The sequence below is a fragment of the Elephantulus edwardii genome, unplaced genomic scaffold (assembly GCF_000299155.1).
Source record: "Elephantulus edwardii isolate Elephantulus edwardi_28Jun2011 unplaced genomic scaffold, EleEdw1.0 scaffold00016, whole genome shotgun sequence".
Classification (NCBI taxonomy): Eukaryota; Metazoa; Chordata; class Mammalia; order Macroscelidea; family Macroscelididae; genus Elephantulus; species Elephantulus edwardii.
Genome location: NW_006399766.1, coordinates 13,284,150 through 13,289,978, shown reverse-complemented (window position 1 = coordinate 13,289,978; position 5,829 = coordinate 13,284,150).

Sequence of the window (5,829 nt, the reverse complement as noted above, 5' to 3'; positions counted from 1 at the left end):
AGAGCAGAAATAAATGAAATAGAAAACAGAAAAACAATTGAAACTATCAACAAAACTAGGAGTTGGTTCTTTGAAAAGGTCAACAAAATCGATAAACCACTAGCAAAACTCACAAAAGGAAAGAGGGAGAAGACACAAATAATCCACCTTGTTTACTTCTGTGCTCCTTTGTTTTGATTTCTCAACACTTTAGTGCAATTTTCATAGTTTTTGGCTTTTTTACAATATTAAGTTTTCATATCCAGGAAGTGGTCACATTTTTCCATTTATTTGGGTCTTTTATTGTGTCATGCAGAAATGTTCTGAAGTTTTCTTTGAACAGGTCTTTTGTGTCTTTAGTTAGGTTCACTCGCAAGTATCTCAATTTGTGGTTGGCTATTATAAATGGTATTGCTTTCTTGGTTTCCTTCTGAGATTTGTGTTACTGTAGAGGAATCTCACGAATTTTTGGATATTGATCTTATATCCTGCCACTCTACCAAATTGCTCTACTAGCTCCAACAGTATTTTTGTAGAGTCCTTGGGGTTTTCTGTGTACACTATCATCTTCATATAGCGACAGTATAACCATCTCTTTGCTGATCTAGATGCCTTTTATTTCCTTCTCTTGTCGTATTGCCCTGGCAAGTATTTCCAATCCAATATTGAATAGGCATGGTGACAGTGGCCATCCTTGTCTGGTCCCTGTTCACAACAAAAATGCTTTTAATCTTTCCCCATAGAGAATGATATTGGCTCTTGGTTTTGCATATATACTTTTCACTATGTTGAGGAATTCCCCTTCTATTCCAATTTTACTGAGTGTCTTTATCAGAAAGGAGTGCTGGATTTTTTAAAATGCCTTTTCTGAATTAATTGCTAAGATCATATGGTTCTTGTCATTTGCTTTGTTAAGATGGTGAATTACATTGATTGTTTTTCTTATGTTGAATCATCCTTGCATACATGTTATTTATCCCACTTGATCATGGTGAATTATATTTTTTTTTCGTTCTTTTTGGATTCTATTGAGTAGGATTTTGTTAAGAATTTTTGCATCTATATTCATGAGAGATACTGATCTGTAGTTTTCTTTCCTGATAATATCTTTTCCTGGTTTTGGTATTAGGGTTATGCTTATTTCATAAAATGACTTTGGATTATATTTTTCATTAACACATATTGATTGCATATTTGGTCAATTTCCGAATACAAAATTTGGTAAAACTCTTCAATTTAATCTTCTTTGGCTTTTAGCTATTGGGGTGTGTATTTGAGTAATATTCATATTAACTGGTCTTCCTTGTATGCTGGTCTTCCTTGTATGCATATGGATAATACCTATTACTCACGACTTTGTACTTCAAGATAAAATTTGAAATTGTCTTTTACCTATGAATTGAACACTTCCTTTTTAATTTTATTCTGATTTATTTACAAAGTTTGAATACATTGTTTTTCACAAAAGATCCTTCCCATTACCTTCACCCCACCCACCCATAGAATTGTGCAGCCTTATGATTAACACCCTACTCCCTCACCCATCCTCACCTCTCTGTTTCCACCTTCCACCCTGGATCCTTACATTCGTTCTACAATAATGGTTATACACAGTATTTATCCTTGTGGGACTGAGTTAGTTCACTCAGCATAATGCTCTCCAGTCCCTCCCAAGTAAGGTAGTAATTTACAATATTATTGCTCCTGCATGCTGTGTAGTATTCCATTGTATGAATGTACCACAACTTCTCAATCCATTAGTTTGTGATTGGACATCCTGGGCCTCCACAAGAAAAAGACTGATAACCCAAATACAAAATCGGCTAAAGACATGGAAAGAGTTTTCACAAAGGACAATATTCAAATGCCCAACAGACATATGAAGAAATGCTCAAAATAAATGGCAATAAGAGAGATACAAATCAAAACCACAATGAAATACCATGGCACTCCGGTAGCAGTGGCAAAGTTTAACAGGACAGCAAGTAACAAATGTTGGAAATGATGTGACAAGAAAGAAACTTATGCGTTGTTGGTGGGATTGCAAAATGGTATAACCATTCTGGAAGGCAGTTTGGCACTTCCTCAAAAAGCTGGACACATAAATTCCACATGACCCAGCTATTCCATTCCTTGGAATATATCCCAAGAAAATGAGAACTGAGGCTTAAATAGAAACTTGTACACCAATGTACAAGCAGCATTATTCACTATCACAAGAACCTGGAATTCAGCACCTCTGTTGAATTCAATTCTTCTGTTTTTCATTCCAGGCGTAGTATACCATGTGATTTTCTGAATCTAAGTGGCTAAAGCCAGTCCACCTCATCTAGGTTAATGTCTAGAATGTCAATATTCATGTGTTTCATTTCATTTTTCACAACTTGTATTTTTCCAGCATTCGTACTTTGTACATTCCATGTTCCAGCTATTAAAGGATGTTTGTAATTTATTTTCCTCATTTTGATTGACTTCCAATCTGGGCTCTCCTTCTAATACTCTAACTATTCATGTACCTCTATTATTCATAGTGTTTTCATAGGCCTGCTATTTAAGAAATGGATGGCCAATCCTGTTTCCTAGTCTGTCTTAATCTTGGAACTCTATTAAATCCTGTCTATGTGTGACCCTTGTGGCATTTGATACACTGTTGGCATAGCTTTCACATCCCAGTAACCCACAAGTTACCTCAGAACAGCAAGCTGACACATGCTACAACAAAAGCAAACAATAAAGGAGCAAGCATATATACACACTCAAACTATAAAGCAATTAGCAACATGCAGATAATTCCCCCAAGAACATAGATAATCTAGAAGGTTATTATCAATGTGCTAATCATTCCTCCAAGTACAACAAACTTACCTATAAGCAAATCAGGCATATGAATATATCAAGCTGATGGATCCAGTTGAAGTCTGTGGTGTAACAGAATGTCCTCCTAAGTGGGTGTTGAAGCATGCCAACTAAGACCCACAGTAGGCATGATGGGATACTGGATCTTAAATGCTAGTGCTTCACTCAAAATGCTGGTCTTAGGAAGAAGATCTGACATTTGGGTCGATACATCCCTAAAATAAGAGGCCCAACCATCAAAGTGCTGGTATTAGTAAAAAGTCCCTACTTCTGGGTCAATGCACCCCAACAATAGGAGGTCCGACCGCCAAAGTGGCAGTGTTAGCAAAGTGACTCAACTTTTAGCACTCTGAAGAAGTCCTTAAAATTCCCAGTGCAATACATCTTGGATTTCTTAACTCCTGTTACAATGAGTAACAATGAGATTCAAGTAAAATGAAGTCATTGGCAACTTCAATCTTTTCTCCAACAGAAATGATCTTTTCTTTTTTATCCACTGGTGAGAATTTTTGTTTCCTTGATGTTGAGATATAATCCATACCGAAGGCTTCAAGTCTTTTCATTTTCTGCAAGCAAGATTGTATCATCTGCATAATACAGGTTGTTGATAATGCAATCCTGATGTCACATTCTTCTTCATAGAGTCCAGCTTCGCAAATTATTTTCTCACTATCCATACTGATTGAATAGGTATGAAGAAAAGATACAACCCCAGTGCTCACTTTCCAGATTGTAAACTAAATAGTGTTCCCTTATTCTAGTCAGACAACTGTTTCTTCAGCTCTGAATTATCAACTAATAACAACTAATAAGTTAATGTATGTCTCACAGATATCTCTTCTTGTAAAACCCTTGTTTTTAGTTTCATACCCTTATCTCCAATTCCAAGTTTTTCTGTATCACCAATCTACCCCATTCTTTCTTTTCATTTACCAAAACAAATATTCTACCTAGCTCTTGATCTCACTTCTCATCTTCATCAGGAAATTCTTTGAGCTGCTATCCTCCTCTTTTATCCTCACATCTTTAATTTCTACATTTCCGTTTTTCCTTTCAGCTAGCGAATGTGTACAGTTCACACTGACCCAAGAAGACTTTTCAAGTCAACTTTTTACATGTCGATTTTGTTGCTTTAATTACATCACAAAGATTTTCCAGCATTTTCTATACTCTCAGTCTCCAAATTGCCACCCCTAGTGTCTTTATTCTTTACTTTCAAGCTTGATCCTGAAACTGCTCCTTGTGGATCACCGAAATAAGGAGTACACTCTCATCTTCCTTTTCCTCTGACCTCCCTACCATATTTACAGTGCTGAGCATGAAAAATTCTTGAAATCCTTTCTCACAATTTCTTATTTCTTTCCCTCTCTGACTTCTCTTTTCTCACCCAATTGCTTACTGTTCTCACTCCACAAATTTCATAAAGATACCCCCATGCTTTGGCTTTTAACTTTCCTTCTTTCCTATTGTCATATTTTCAAGGATCACTTTTCAGAAATAACGCCCATTTTTTATCTTAAATCCAGACTTCTCTCACTGGCATTACTGTTGTTCTAGTAGCACAGAATCTGCACCTCAGTATCTCTTCAGAATTTCCAACCACTTTATCTCCCGCATCCTCCACATCTAGTCAGTCACAAACTCTGTTTATTTTTTTCCCTGCACAATATTTCTAATCGGTCTGCTACACCTATAGCTTCCCTAATTCAAGTGCACAATATACTTTACACCAAGATTTGCATGTCGTTAGTGCTTTAACTGCTCTGCTCTCTCCCCTCTCTTATCGATCCTATATAATGCTGACAGATTAATCTTCTTAAAGCATCACTTTGACTGTCAATCTACTACTTAAAAACTTCCAGTGGTTTCCCATTGTTTAGAAGACCTATGCTGTCACTCTTTAGGCTATCAAGAAAGATAGTTTGGCAGCAGTTACTTTTCCAAACTTCTCTCCTATTCCTGCTTTTCACCGACTATGTTTTCACTCCTTTCTATGACCTAATTTTCAGTACAGTGTATCGGTTAATTGCACACCGTGGTTTCATTGTAGATGAAATTTGGATCTACCAATTAATGGATACAACAATTTTATCTACTCTATTATAATTCTATTTGTCTCTGTCAGTTGACCAGCAACTTATCAGCAACACCCTGATGGCAGTAAGCACACTAGAGATACACCACTCCAGGAGAGGATCAGAGTGATCAATCCAACTCAATTCTATTAGGATCTGCAGTGCACTTGTATAAACAGGAAGACAGGATAGGGTGGGTTTACAGACGTGGAACATGCGGATTGGTTAGGAGAACCTCAGCCTCGTGCAGACCACTCCCAGCTCAACAGACTTGGCAACTCTCTTCCCAGGTGGCGAGCTTTCTCAAGCCAGTACAGCCAAACGGAGGGGAGCTTTCTCTACCCCATATTAAAGGTCGTTGTGAGGCTTGCACTTATCTGGAGCCTAGGCAATCTGTCCTGGCCAGAGGCCCTCCCTTCTTTCCCAACATTCCACAACATCTATTTGTCTAGGAAGCACTGGTGACCAAGTCTGTAGAAAGCTGCACTGCAAATCCAACAGCCACACCCTTTTGGTGCTTTGAATCCGCTAGAAGCTCTTCAGGTGTGATTACAGCCTTGGAAACCCAACAAAGACTCAGCTGTAAATCAGTTCCCGCTCATTAGTAGTTAGTGAGAAAATCTGAGTCGTCTTATAAGCATAATAACAGAATCCTGCTTTATAATGTTTATATAAGAATAACTACAGAACAACTACGAGATATCATTTCATCCCAGTAAGACTAGCAAAATTTAACAGAACAGCAAGCAACAAATGCTGGCGAGGTTGTGGAGAAACTGGAACACTTCTTCACTGTTGGTGTAAGTATAAAATGGCTCAACCACTGTAGATGGCAGTGTGGCGCTTTCTCAAAAAGTTGCAAATAGAGATACCATTTGACCCAGCAATTCCACTACTGGGAATATACCCCAAAGAGACC